Here is a 15,892-nt window from a genome sequence, read left to right as displayed (position 1 = left end):
GAAGCGCCATCTAGCGGGCCAACCATAGTGCCATCTGGTTTCCTCCTTCAAGCTAGACGAGTTTCGTTCTTTTTAGTTTTTTCGTTTGATGCTTATTTCGTGACACCATATGTGTATATATAAACGTCAAAGACAGAAACACAGTCGCCCTCGTACAGAGGTGCCCGCCTCAGCTTCCAGCCGCGCAAGGTGGCCGTGCGTGGGCTGCTCGCTCTGCAGCACGTCCGTCCCAGCAACCTTCAGCCTGCAACCTTCACCCTTGGCCGGCGCCCCGGACGTTCCGATCGGCTGCCCTGGCGTCCAGAGGCGCACGCGCCCACTGTGCGTGCCGTCGCGTCCGCAGATAGGGCCGCACCGCACCGCAGCGCCCTGCCAGCTCCTCCGCAAGACGACTTGCCCACACAGTGTCTGCCAGCGGGGCAGATGCGATCGCCTGCCAAGCCTACCTCGTCACAGCCGGCGCCGCTTCCCATGCTCGCGACCTGGACACGGTTCATTTCCAGCCGACGGCTGGTCTGGAATACGTTTCCAGCAGGCTGCCAAGTGAGGCGCTCGGGCTGCATTCTCTGCAGGCTGGCCGTGCATGTCGAGGTCTACGCTAGCTGTAGATGTACACGTGCAGACAAACGAATGAACACAGATTCAGGAAAATCGGATGATTTCTTCAAGATAAAGACTTTCACAAACTGAGCAGCACGATAACGCATTGCTCCGCATCTGATCCTTATACAAGCTGTTATTTTGCTTGTCACTGATTGATACAGAGCTGGTGGATGCCCGCCTGGGAGATACCGTGCCAGATTCTCTCCAATTGGCGCCGTAGAACTGGCTGGTGTGCCAACCTCACAACAATCCCAACGTTCTCAACTGCGGAGAGGTCCATCGACCTTGCTGGCCAAGATAGGGTTTGAAAGCACGAAGACAGGCAGTAGGAACTCTCTCTATGTGCAGACAAGATGGCTTACCATGAAGGACAACAAATCGGGGGAGCAGAGCGGATAACTACAAAAGGGAGCCTGCTACGAGAAAAAAATGACACGCCAGGCCATCATCCCAGGTCGTCGGGCTTTATGCCTGGTGACAGTCTGGTTGGGACCCCAACCCTGTCCAGAGCAACTCCAGGCACGTCTTTGGTGGTCATCGGGGCTCAGTTCACGGCAGGACTTATAACTGAAGACGTACTCCAGTCAATGTGATTCCCGACCGATGACGTGTCTGGAGGCGCGCCAGACCGCAGTGGGATGAAAACTTGATTGTCACCCGCTACATGGCCCGAAAACTAAGAGTGATGCTCTGAGCTGCCGTCTCATTTCATAACAGGACCCCACTGTTTGTCATTCGCTGCATCCTTACAGCAGAGCTGCACGTCGACGACATTTTACGCCCCACTTTGTTGCCCTTCACGCATTTCAGCATTCCCGCCTGCACGCCGAAGGAGTTTCTACTGCTTGTCTTCCTGCTTGCCAAATCCTATCTCAGTCAGCAAGGTCGCCGGATACCTCGCAAACTGAGAACTTTTGCAGCATTATAGGCAGGACCTTGCAACCATCTGGGGATTTGACGATCTAACTCCCCAACTGGACAGAATTTGACGTGATATGCCTCAAGAGGCTATCCAATAACTCCATAAATCAATGTCAGTCCGAGCAACGGCTTGCAGAAGGGCCAGACGCAGACCAACGCTCTAATGAAATGGTTCAAATGGCTCAGAGCACTATGGGACTTAACATCTGAGGTCATCAGGCCCCTAGAACTTAGAACAACTTAAACCTAATTATACTAAGGACATCACACACATCCATGCCTGAGGCAGAATTCGAACCTGCGACCGTAGCAGCCGCGTTGTTCCGCATTGAAGAACGCGCTATTGACTTGCTGAGTTAGTTAAGCTCATTCTCTTCACTAAATCATTCAATTATTCTGAAATTAAAATCATTTGTATTGTCTGTACATGTACATCACATCTACCGACTTTCGTTCCATTCGGATAATTCCTTCGCGATGTGTAGTTATCTTTGTCTTAGAGGGTATTCGGAGACTTGGGTAATTCTAATAGTGCGTTGGTCAATGCATCCACAACTGCATAAATCTTATTATTTCTTTATTTTTCCATCTCAGTTCCTCTGACAGTTTCTATCATTGGTGTTTTCGAACGTTTCTGGTGACTATAGAACCATAACCTACGTTTAATGTTCATGATTATTCAAATCTAAAATACAAGACATATGTACGCACAACTCACGCAATTGCACTAAATTGCACACTTACGCTTTGGCTCCGACGGCGTCTCATATGTATTCCATAGGGTACTGGATGAGGAAAATTTGGTCGCTAAGGCAACCTGAGTTCATTATCATGCTCTTGACTCCACTGTAGCAGGATTCTGCTCCTGTGACAGTTATCCTGCTTCAAGATGGCATCGACCTAGGGCAAGACATGAAGAATTGAAGAGACGAGAGCGAGCCGCAGTAATGTACTGGCAGTAAATAGCTGTAATTGTGACTTAGATTCCCACAATAAGTTCCACAGAAAGCCTGGTAAATCCCTTATAGCCTAATGCTGTCCCCACCAGACTACATCCATGGTGTGTAGAGAAGCCGTTCGCCTACAATACGAGGTAACTCGACACGACCATCGAGCTGGTATAACAAGAAACATGATTGATACAACCAGGCGAAACCTTTTCATAGACTCAAGAATCAGTCTCTATGGTCCTGTGCCCACTGCATTTGAAATTGACCATGTCATTGGGTCAATATGCGAACACATAGTGATCACGAGACGTAGACTTTGTAACCATTACTTTATTTTGATGGAAGATGTGGTGTTACACTCTTACAGATCAGAAACATAAGATAATAAAATTTTTAGGATATATATTTAAGTAATGGGCAACGGCCTTGCCGCAGTGGCTACACCGGTTCTCGTGAGATCACCGAAGTTAAGCGCTGTCGGGCGTGGTCGTCACTTGGATGGGTGACCATCAGGGCCGCCATGCGCTGTTGCCATTTTTCGGGGTGCACTCAGCCCCGTGATGCCAGTTGAGGAGCTACTCGACCGAATAGTTGCGGCTTCGGTCAAGAATACCATCATACCGACCGGGAGACCGGTGTGCTGACCCCACGCCCCTCCTATCCGCATCCTCCGCTGAGGATGACACGGCGGTCAGATGGTCCTGGTAGGCCACTCGTGGCCTGAAGACGGAGTGGTTTTTTATATTTAAGTAATACTGAGTGGGAAGGGTCAAAATAAATAAGAATAATGTAGTACAAGTAACATCCAGCGATCTGTTGTCTATCGTTTTTTTAGTACATATATATGTCTAGTGTGTATTGTTGGTGAATGTGGGGTAAAGTGGTCACCCTAAGAGATATTGAATTTTCACCAAACTATGGTTATAGATAGAAGCTTATCGCCTACACTTTTTGAATATACATATCTAGTTTTCATACCAAATATTTGTAAATGAAAATAATATATTAGAGTTATATGCATTTTTTGAAGGTCTACCAAGTGGCCACTTTTCCGTACCCAGGGGGATAATGTGATCAGCTCCATCGTAGGAGGATTCGACGTTTGTTGTCTTGATTTACGGACGTAGTTTCTAGGCACCTTGGTGTCCTAGTATGTGAAACAGTACCAAGCGCCTTGGCCAGATCGTTTTCAGTCGGATTTTTATATTAGGCCACATCTAATAGAACGGAGACGGTTTAACATAATATAAATTAGTTCAGGCGATAGAATGACAGGCGATAGCTTTTTATATAGAAGGGAGTTGGAAGTAAATCTGACCTAAAGTGTTGTGCGTGATATATGGAAATAACTAATCCTTACCAGGATGAACAACTTGGGCACTTTTCCCGACCAGTAATGTGGCCATTGTTCCCATATCGGACGCAGTGCCGGCGTTAGTGGTTCATAGATGAAACTATGAAACAGAAACAAGCAACAAGGGAGTACATGCGTAGTCCATTAGAATTTGTTGAAATTCTGATGCGGTAGAAAAGTATTTCCCTAAATATAAATAAAGTAATACGGTTAGTATAACTTACTTACATTACATTAGATGATAGAAAAATCAGAAAAGGTTTTACTAAAATACAACGGAAGAAACTTCCTGCGTGAAACTCGATGAAAACACTGATGGTGCATATTAGACCTAGTTCGACCATTTCTCGGCAGGCAACAGCTCTATTCAAGGCAAGAAAAGATATGCAGTGGCCCATTTTGCTGCCCTGGCTACTTTACCCCACCTCTCCCTATATACACTCCTGGAAATGGAAAAAAGAACACATTGACACCGGTGTGTCAGACCCACCATACTTGCTCCGGACACTGCGAGAGGGCTGTACAAGCAATGATCACACGCACGGCACAGCGGACACACCAGGAACCGCGGTGTTGGCCGTCGAATGGCGCTAGCTGCGCAGCATTTGTGCACCGCCGCCGTCAGTGTCAGCCAGTTTGCCGTGGCATACGGAGCTCCATCGCAGTCTTTAACACTGGTAGCATGCCGCGACAGCGTGGACGTGAACCGTATGTGCAGTTGACGGACTTTGAGCGAGGGCGTATAGTGGGCATGCGGGAGGCCGGGTGGACGTACCGCCGAATTGCTCAACACGTGGGGCGTGAGGTCTCCACAGTACATCGATGTTGTCGCCAGTGGTCGGCGGGAGGTGCACGTGCCCGTCGACCTGGGACCGGACCGCAGCGACGCACGGATGCACGCCAAGACCGTAGGATCCTACGCAGTGCCGTAGGGGACCGCACCGCCACTTCCCAGCAAATTAGGGACACTGTTGCTCCTGGGGTATCGGCGAGGACCATTCGTAACCGTCTCCATGAAGCTGGGCTACGGTCCCGCACACCGTTAGGCCGTCTTCCGCTCACGCCCCAACATCGTGCAGCCCGCCTCCAGCGGTGTCGCGACAGGCGTGAATGGAGGGACGAATGGAGACGTGTCGTCTTCAGCGATGAGAGTCGCTTCTGCCTTGGTGCCAATGATGGTCGTATGCGTGTTTGGCGCCGTGCAGGTGAGCGCCACAATCAGGACTGCATACGACCGAGGCACACAGGGCCAACACCCGGCATCTTGGTGTGGGGAGCGATCTCCTACACTGGCCGTACACCACTGGTGATCGTCGAGGGGACACTGAATAGTGCACGGTACATCCAAACCGTCATCGAACCCATCGTTCTACCATTCCTAGACCGGCAAGGGAACTTGCTGTTCCAACAGGACAATGCACGTCCGCATGTATCCCGTGCCACCCAACGTGCTCTAGAAGGTGTAAGTCAACTACCCTGGCCAGCAAGATCTCCGGATCTGTCCCCCATTGAGCATGTTTGGGACTGGATGAAGCGTCGTCTCACGCGGTCTGCACGTCCAGCACGAACGCTGGTCCAACTGAGGCGCCAGGTGGAAATGGCATGGCAAGCCGTTCCACAGGACTACATCCAGCATCTCTACAATCGTCTCCATGGGAGAATAGCAGCCTGCATTGCTGCGAAAGGTGGATATACACTGTACTAGTGCCGACATTGTGCATGCTCTGTTGCCTGTGTCTATGTGCCTGTGGTTCTGTCAGTGTGATCATGTGATGTATCTGACCCCAGGAATGTATTAATAAAGTTTCCCCTTCCTGGGACAATGAATTCACTGTGTTCTTATTTCAATTTCCAGGAGTGTATGAAGCTCATTGTTTCACTCTCTGCTGCTCAGTTGTTCGACTGCTAAACTTTGGCTCCCTTTTTGTTATTTTCATGTTTGTGATAAAAGAAAAATATCACTATTTGAAAGGAAAAGTTAATTTGCACCCTCATTTATCAAAAGCAGAAGTAATGGGAAATCAGCTGGAGAAAAAGGTCTTTGATGTGTGACCAAAGTTAACTGCATCATTTAATAGCTCTGGCTGAATTTACTAGCTTGTCGTCAGTTTTCATTATAAATACTAGGTTTTAAAGAATTCTCTTTCAACTTGTGGGAAACTAATGTGTTCGCAATCATAAAAGTGTATTTAATTTCGGTACAGCTTCTTCCGTACAACTGTTACGTGTGTTTCATAGTGAATACATTCAGGCTACGTAAGTTTACCTTACAGTGACTAATTCATTTAAAGAGCTAAATAACAGAAGACGGTACCATTGTTGAGCTGTTCTCCTTATTGGATACCAGAGATACGCTCGACTAAGAAATAATCTGCGTGATTAATTCACACGTGCCTAAAAGAACGAAGGAGACGGCAGGACATCCAACACCTGGTCTCCTACTCGTGGTTGCAACGTACTTCAACCTTTTTCCACAGATAGTTAACTTGCTCATACTGATTAACAAGGGCCGGTCTGTAAATATTCAGCTTGAAGGAAGACAACTTCCCGGCCAAGATCGCATTTCTAAAACGAGGACTGGTTTCAGCTAATTAACATGTGAAATACATGTACAGCTCTAATTGGGCACTTCATTAATGAATGAGATGATGCTAACTATGTTTTAACGAAACCGATGATCGTAAACAAAAGCTTTCTGAGTGCAATACTGACTGACGTCTTCCTTCATCCTGAATTTTCCATGGAAGCTTGCAACAACTCCCCACTCGCACTGAACCTCCAGAAATCTCTCGGTTTAGCCGGTGAGTCCGTAGACGGTGGTGTAAGGGGCGTACAGTATAACCGGCCACGCTTTCCATCCGATTATTGGCATAATTAAGCCGGTCCTCCTTGAATTGACCTATGAACTGTCGCGTAGGAATTCTTCCTGGTTATTATTTGGAGATGCTCTCATTGTTTTATGTCCCCTTGCATAGCCGTATTGGCGCCGTAGGATTCTGAAAGTGCAATACTCCTGTCTACGTTTCACATCACGAAGCAGGAAGAAGATTTTTGTGCAAACAATTTTTACAGACGGTGCCATTCTGGTGCGTTTCTTTAAGAGACACTGTAAAATGAACTTGTTCACACTAATAATAAGCTAAATATCAAAGGTACGAGAGCATGGTCTACCACATGACTAGATCGAAAAGCGTGCTATCGACGACTGCCGAATATGACGCACAGTCTCTAACTTGGGCGTATAATCGGGATAGTTCGTATAAGATCGTATATCTTCCTTTATGCCAAAATTGTTCATTTATTTATTAATAACGACGTTTCCTGGCATTGTAAAATTACTGAAAGATAGTACACTACTGGCCAGTAAAATTGCTACACCAAGAAGAAATGCAGATGATAAACGGGTATTCATTGGACGAATATATTATACTAGAACTGACATGTAATTACATTTTCACGCAATTTGGGTGCATAGGTCCTGAGAAATCAGTACCCAGAACAATTACCACTGGCCGTAAGAACGGCCTTGACACACCTGGACATTGAGTCAAACAGAGCTTGGATGGCGCGTACAGGTACAGCTGCCCATGCAGCTTCGATACGATACCACAGTTCATCAACAGTAGTGACTCGCGTAGTGTGACGAGCCAGTTTCTCGACCACCATTGACCAGACGTTTTCAGTTGGTAACAGATCTGGAGGATGTGCTGGCCAGGGCAGCAGTCGAACATTTTCTGTATCCAGAAAGGCCCGTACAGGACCTGCAACATGCGGTCGTACATTATCCTGCTGAAATCTACGGTTTCGCTGGGATCGAATGAAGGGTAGACTGCTACGGTCGCAGGTTCGAATCCTGCCTCGGGCATGGATGTGTGTGATGTCCTTAGGTTAGTTATGTTTAAGTAGTCTAGGGGACTGATGACCTCAGATGTTAAGTCCCATAGTGCTGAGAGCCATTTGAACCATTTTTGAAGGGTAGACCTACGGGTCGTAACACATCTGAAATGTAACGTCCACTGTTCAAAGTGCCGTCAATGTTAACAAGAGGTGACCGAGACGTGTAACCAATGGCAAGCCATACCGTCACGCCGGGTGATACGCCAGTATGGCGATGACGAATACACGCTTCCAATGTGCGTTCATCGCGATGTCGCCCTCAGGGATGCGACCATCATTATGCTGTAAACAGAACCTGGATTCATCCGAAGAGACGACGCTTTGCTATTCGTGCACCCAGATTCGTCGTTGAGTACACCATCGCAAGGGGCTCCTGTTTGTGATGCAGCGTCAAGGGTAACCGCAGCTAATGGTCTCCGAGCTGATAGTCCATACTGCTGCAACATCGTCAAACTGTTCGTGCAGATGGTTGTTGTCTTTCAAACGTCCCCATCTGTTGACTCATGGATCGAGACGTGGCTGCACGATCCGTTACAGCCATGCGGATAAGATGCCTGTCATCTCGACTGCTAGTGATACGAGGCCGTTGGGATCCAGCACGGCGTTCCGTATTACCCTCCTGAAACAACCGATTCCATATTCTGCTAACACTCATTGGATCTTGACCAACGCGAGCAGCGATGTCGCGATACGATAAACCACAATCGCGATAGGCTACAATCCGATCTTTATCAAAGTCGGAAACGTGATGGTACGCATCTCCCCTCCTTACACGAGGCATCACAACAACGTTTCACCAGGCAATGCAGGTCAACTGCTGTTTGCGTATGAGAAATCGTTTGGAAACCTTCCTCATGTCAGCACTTTGTAGGTGTCGCAACCGGCGTCAAACTTGTGTGAATGCTCGGAAAAGCTGATCATTTGCATATGACAGCATCTTCTTCCTGTCGGTTAAATTTCGCGTCTGTAGCACGTCATCTTCGTGGTGTAGCAATTTTAATGGACAGTAGTGTATTTATGACCCTTAGACTCCTCCTAATGTCTGAGTGGTGAAAGGCAACGTTTTTATGAAATATTTATTAATAAAACTTACTTGATTCGCGCCGGAGTAAACGTACTTTCCCTACATATGTTTTCGCTGACGTCACAAGCGATTTCTGCATCGGCACCTCATTCCATGGGCTCTGAAAGCGCCAGATGGCCAACAGCCTCTGCTAGCCATTGTGGGAACCTACCGCTCGCTCCTTGTAGGTACTGCAGTGCTGACACACTCACTTCTCGTTTGTGAAATAGCAAATCTGTAAATAGAGTAAAATGCGCTCTTATCTGCAAATATGGAGTACGTACAAGCTCACACTGGAGGGACGGTAACAGCAAACCAGTTTCGCCATTCCAGAGATGCTCATTCCCAGTCTCTGCGCCGTAACACTGTGCCCCATGTCGAGATCGCTTATCTCAGACGATTCGCCCCTCCCTCTTCCATTTGTGGCCCTTATCATCACTGGGATGGTTAAGAATAGTTCCCTATTTGTCTCCGATCCCTGTGTATATTCCCTTTACGTGGTAGGGTTGCCAGGTTTTCGAATTAAAAATCCGGGAGAATCTGGCATTACCGGCATGTCTTACCTTTATGAGACCATTGTATACAATTGTACACGATAGTATACACAAATGAGTGCTCCCCAGAGAGCTTACATACTGAAACTCCTTTTACAAAGCATGTTGAAAATTAGCAAGAAGTCGTCGTTGTATATGGAGTTTAAAATACTTGCTTAAAACAACTTCTATAGAATTATAGCAACTTTCATAGCATCATAGCACAGTCATATTTACCAAAATATTTAATTACAACTTTCATAGGATCATAAATCTATTCAAATTTACCATTTCAAAGTGTGACATGATGTTTTACTTATTTGAAAAACTCTCTACAAGAAGAAGATTCGAAATTTGTAACAGTTTGAAATTCAGCCTTGATCATTTTTAACTGAACTCCTGTTTGTTGCATCAGTCCATTTGTTAGTCACTACCTTTTAGTAAGGTCATTGGATCCTAGAAAGCTCGTTATAGAAACTGCAAATGTACAGGCTAGTGACACAAGACGGAAGCTTCAAGCTTGACAATACGAAACAGTAAGAATTCAATTGTTGATATGGCAACTATAAACTTTGAATGATACAGAAATTTTAGGTTAAATAAATAAATACAGCTTCATGGAAAACGAGGGAAAACATTATCAAATACACTAATCAGCCAGAACATTATGTTCGCGTGCCTAATAGGCAGTACCTCCACCTCTGGAGCGGATAATAGCGGCGACGCATGGAAGCCATGAGGCCTTGGAGGAAGCTGTCGCCTCATCTGCACACACAAGTCACGTAATTCCTGTAGATTCCGTGGAGGGGGCGATGAACTCTGACGCCACGTTCCATCACACCCCAGATGTGTTCGATCGGATTTAGATCTGGCAAGTTGGGGAGGCCAGCACATCAACTGGAACCCGCCACTGTGTTCCTCGAACCATTCCACCAGACTCGGGGTCTTTTAACGTGACGCGTTAGCTTGTTGAAGAAGAACACTTTTGCCGAGAAACATGATCGTCACGAAGTTATGTACGTTATCTGCAACAAGTATGCGATACAAAATTGTTAAGGCTTTCGTGGCCACTTGTTGACAAACTGCCTATTGGCTTCTGTCTCGGGTTCTTCGGCCGACGTTCGTCTAATGATTTTTCTGACGTTTCGCCAGCACGAGTGGCTGGCATTGTCAAAGCTTCACCCTCCATTGCCGGTGGTGAACTGGAGGCGAGCTCGCGGCCGCAGACTACATGTACCTGGCGCGCCAACGTCCGAGGGCTTCTCCACGGTCATTTCCGGTGCGGTTCTCCTCTTGCTACCTGCGACGGTCGTTCGCTGCAGTACGGGAAGCCAGGATCCGTTTACCTTAAGGCTTTTCTCTTTCTTGTTGAAACTGTTCGCGTGTTTTTGGATTTCTACAGCTTCTCTGAACAAGCGCGTGTGATAGTGCTTCTCTACAGCCAGAACTTCCGTGTCGGCGAATTTTATTACGTGGTCGGTCTCATTCAGTGCGTGCTCTGCCACGGCTGATTTCTCCACCTGCCCCAACCTGCAATGTCGCTTATGCTCTTTGATCCTGGTGTTAATGGATCGTCCAGTCATTCCGACATAAACTTTTCCGCATGTGCAAGGTATACGGTATGTTCCCGACATTGCAAGTGGGTCACTTTTCTCCTTCGCCGATCTAAGACACTCTTTGATCTTCCTTGTCGGCTTGAAAATCGTCTTTACGCCGTGTTTGCGCAATTCGTGGTGTGGAGCCATGGTGAAGAACAGCTCGGTGAATTCCTGAGACACTTGAATAGCCTCCATGCCAACATAACATTTACCATGGAAGTAGAAAAGGACAAGAAACTGCCATTTCTAGATGTGCTGGTCACAAGGGACGGTGAAAACCTGGGACACAGCGTGTATCGAAAACCGACACACACGGACCGATACCTGCACAAACTGTCAAACCACCACCCGAGCCAGAAAAGAGGCATGATTAGTACGCTCGTAACGAGAGCAGGACGAATATGTGAGCCTCAACACCTCAAACGAGAAATGCAACACCTGTAAACTGTTCTGAGGAGCAATGGGTACTCCACAAGTTATATTAGAAGTGTAACAGAGCCAAACACTCGGCGAAGTAAGGAACCAGAAAAAGAAATGTCGGGTACGGCCTTTCTGCCATACATTCCCAGAGTGACGGACAGAATCGGCCGTATATTGCGCAAACACGGCGTAAAGACGATTTTCAAGCCGACAAGGAAGATCAAAGATTGTCTTAGATCGGCAAAGGAGAAAAGGGACCCACTTGCAATGTCGGGAATATACCGTATACCTTGCACATGCGGAAAAGTTTATGTCGGAATGACTGGACGATCCATTAACACCAGGATCAAAGAGCATAAGCGACATTGCAGGTTGGGGCAGGTGGAGAAATCGGCCGTGGCAGAGCACGCACTGAATGAGACCGACCACGTAATAAAATTCGCCGAGACGGAAGTTCTGGCTGTAGAGAAGCACTATCACACGCGCTTGTTCAGAGAAGCTGTAGAAATCCAAAAACACGCGAACAGTTTGAACAAGAAAGAGGAAAGCCTTAAGGTCAACGGATCCTGGCTTCCCGTACTGCAGCGAACGACCGTCGCAGGTAGCAAGAGGAGAACCGCACCGGAAATGACCGCGGAGAAGCCCTCGGACGTTGGCGCGCCAGGTACATATAGTCTGCGGCCGCGAGCTCGCCTCCAGTTCACCACCGGCAATGGAGGGTGAAGCTTTGACAATGCCAGCCACTCGTGCTGGCGAAACGTCAGAAAAATCATTAGATGAACGTCGGCCGAAGAACCCGAGACAGAAGCCAATAGGCAGTTTGTCAAGTATGCGATACTCATTGGCCGTCACGGTGCCTTCGAAGACGACGGATTGGCACCCTCCCATCGTCGTGGTGAAGAAGGTATCGGGATTAATCAGACTATGCAACGCTCTGCCACTGTGCCAACGTCCAGTGCCGATGGTCACGTGCCCATTTCAGATGTAGCTGACGATGTCGTGGTGTTAACATTAACACATGCACTGATCTTCTTCTATGGAGGCCCATCGTTGGGAGTGTACGGTGCACTGTGTGTTCAGAAATACTTGTAGTCTGACCAACATTAAAGCCTGATGTTAGTTCCACCACAGTTCGCCGCCTGTCCTGTTTTACCAATCTGCCCAGCCTACGACGTCCGACATCAGTAATCAGGGGTGGCCGTCCGTAGTTTCTTCACGTGTTGAAGATACTCGCCACGGCACTCCAGCACTCCTCGAACACCCGACAAGTCGTGCTGTTTCCGAAATTCTTGTGCCGAGCCTCCGGGTCATCACAATCTACCCTCGGCCAAACCCAGACAGATCGCGCGCCTTTCTCATTCTACACATGGATAGCACGTTTACTTATACTACACGTACACGTGTGACTACCAGTCATTTCTCGGCTGGTGACGCGGCTATCACTTAGACGGGTTCGTATCGACACTAGGTCGCTGGTCATAATGGTCTGACGGATCAAATGGTTCAAATGGTTCAAATGGCTCTGAGCACTATGGGACTTAACATCTCTGGTCATCAGTCCCATAGAACTTAGAACTACTTAAACCTAAGTAACCTAAGGACATCACACGCATCCACGCCCGAGGCAGGATTCGAACCTGCGATCTGACGGATCAGTGTACATCAAATACGTTAGATGGACAAAATACTGATTTTAAAATACGATAGACCTGTCGAACATACGGGAGACAGAAGAAAATGTGGGGAACATACCGGAGACCCTCTAAATGCGGGAGACGTGGCAAACATATAGTGCCCGCATCGCAGATGAAATTCAACCTCGTGCCGGGCGGCGGTCGTAACGTTTGTGCTTATAAATTTTTGTAAGAACACTCTTGGAGCTCTGTGAACCTACTTGGCGCCAAGTACGCTTAGCCTAGAGAAATCCATGTTGTGCGAACCTACTTGGCAAAGAACGCTTAGCCCAGAGAAATCCATGTTATCAGCTATGTATTGATGGCAAACGGAGCATCCAAGTCAAGCACACCATGGTCGCACTTTCCAGAAATCGTTCCGATGCCCACGTTTGCCTCAGTTTTATCCAATCTACTACTGCCTATCACATCGCTCTTCATGTAAGACGACCCACTATCCAATTTTAAACCTCAGTTTCAAACGCTTCATTATGAAGGCCAGAATATACTCTACTGGCCATTAAAATTGCTACACCACGAAGATGACCTGCTACAGACGCGAAATTTAACCGACAGGAAGAAATGCTGTGATATGCAAATGATTAGCTTTTCAGATCATTCACACAAGGTTGGCGCCGGTGGCGACACCTACAACGCGCTGACATGAGGAAAGTTATCAACCGATTTCTCATACACAAACAGCAGTTGACCGGCGTTGCCTGGTGAAACGTTGTGATGCCTCGTGTAAGGAGGAGAAATGCGTACCATCACGTTTCCGAATTTGATAAAGGTCGGATTGTAGATTATCGCGATTGCGGTTTATCGTATCGCGACATTGCTGCTTGCGTTGGTCGAGACCCAATGAGTGTTAGCAGAATATGGAATCGGTGGTTTTAGGAGGGTAATACGGAACGGCGTGCTGGATCCCGACGGTCTCGTATCACTAGCAGTCGAGGTGACAGGCATCTTATCCGTATGGCTGTAACGGATCTTGCATCCACATGTCGATCCCTGAGTCAACAGGTGGGGACGTTTGCAAGACAACAACCATCTGCACGAACAGTTTGACAACGTATGCAGCAGCATCGACTATCAGCTCGGAGACCATGGCTGCGGTTACCCTTGACGCTGCATCACAGACAGGAGTGCCTACGATGGTGTACTCAACGACGAACCTGGGAGCACGAATGGCAATACCTAATTTTTTCGTGTGAATCCAGGTTCTGTTTACAGCATCATGATGGTCGCATCCGCGTTTGGCGACATCGCGGTGAACGCACATTGGAAGCGCGTATTCGTCATCGCCATACTGGCGTATCACCCAGCGTGATGGTACGGGGTGCCATTGGTTACACGTCTCGGTCACCTCTTGTTCGCATTGACGGCACTTTGAACAGTGTACGTTACATTTCAGATGTGTTACGACCCGTGGCTCTACCCTTCATTCGATCCCTGCGAAACTCTACATTTCAGCAGGATAATGGACGACCGCATGTTACAGGTCCTGTACGGGCCTTTCTGGATACAGGAAATGTTCGATGCTGCCTTAGCCAGCACATTCTCCAGATCTCACACCAATTGAAAACTGAGCCGTGGTAAAAATCGCTGTTTTGAAGAGCGCGCCGCAGCGCGTGGTGTGTAGCAGTCGCCCTCCGTTTCTGGCGGTAGCGCCGCTGTGGCAATCGCAGCTTTGGTGTCTGCCTCTGGTGGGAAAGGGGAAAGGTTGCCTGTTCACGTGCATTTAAGGGGCGCTATGAGCTCGTTAGGCGGCGAGTCTGGTCAGTTGGTCAACCGGATCAGTGTGGGGCAGCCAGTGTCTGTCTGTCGTCCGGAGTGCCAGTATGTGTTAGGCCGCCAGTCTGCTCGAGTTTGTTCAGGCAATGGTCATTGGCGGTTGGATCGATCTGTTGGTCGGTCACGCACTGAAACAAGACTTGTCCGCCTTGAGCGTCGGCGCATGTGAGCTCGCCACGTGAGTCCAGAGGGCCGCGCCGTATAGCGAGGGGTAGTGGCTTCGCGGCCGACACGAGAGCAACAGGAGTCAACCCACGACATCGGTCTGGCCGGGGCGAGCTGCGACGCCGTGAGACGGGAGATCGGCGCGCCTCCATGCGTCCGTTGAAGCGTCTGGCAGCGGACGGATTGGGGGAGCGTTTTGGGGATCCTGCGCCAGGTCTTCGCCATTTATTAGAAGTTAAGTTCAAAAATGGTTCAAATGGCTATGAGCACTATGGGACTCAACTGCTGTGGTCATAAGTCCCCTAGAACTTAGAACTACTTAAACCTAACTAACCTAAGGACAGCACACAACACCCAGCCATCACGAGGCAGAGAAAATCCCTGACCCCGCCGGGAATCGAACCCGGGAACCCGGGCGTGGGAAGCGAGAACGCTACCGCACGACCACAAGATGCGGGCTAGAAGTTAAGTGATTCATGATATGATGTTTCATATACTTGTTACTTCTACGTGTTTCTTGGTCAGTCTCTCGTCCCCAGCTTCCTCGTCTGTCTCTCGTCCGCACTTGTTAGGCAGTTAGTGTCTGTCTGTCTGTCTGTCGGTCTACCATACGTTAATAGCTGCCTCTGTCATGTTTGTCGGATTCGGTGTTAACGAAATTATTGCTTAAGGTGTAAAGGCTGAATTTCTGAAATATGTTTTTATCTTGCCTATCATCTTGAGAGTCGGTATATGTGTAATATAGAGATTGTTTGTAAATTTTATGTAAGACTGCATTTTATGGGTTTTTGTTTAAATGGTCATTTTAGTTTATAAAGTTGCCACCCTTCCACCGTAAGAGTTTTCTTTAAAACAAGTTGCACTTTCGGTGGCAAGTAATTTTTTTAATGTGCGAGTTTTGTACCATTTCCATCCCTCCTA

General features: G+C 47.9%; 1 pseudogene; it reads left to right on the top strand.

Annotated features, from left to right (window-relative positions):
• Window positions 1–2,890: 2,890 nt before the first annotated feature.
• LOC126238030 (5S ribosomal RNA) lies at window positions 2,891–3,008 on the top strand (annotated as a pseudogene).
• The last annotated feature ends 12,884 nt before the right edge of the window (window positions 3,009–15,892 follow it).

Source organism: Schistocerca nitens, chromosome 2 (assembly GCF_023898315.1).
Source record: "Schistocerca nitens isolate TAMUIC-IGC-003100 chromosome 2, iqSchNite1.1, whole genome shotgun sequence".
Classification (NCBI taxonomy): domain Eukaryota; kingdom Metazoa; phylum Arthropoda; class Insecta; order Orthoptera; family Acrididae; genus Schistocerca; species Schistocerca nitens.
Note: the sequence above shows the minus strand (reverse complement) of the source record. Positions and strands in the feature narration are given on the sequence as shown.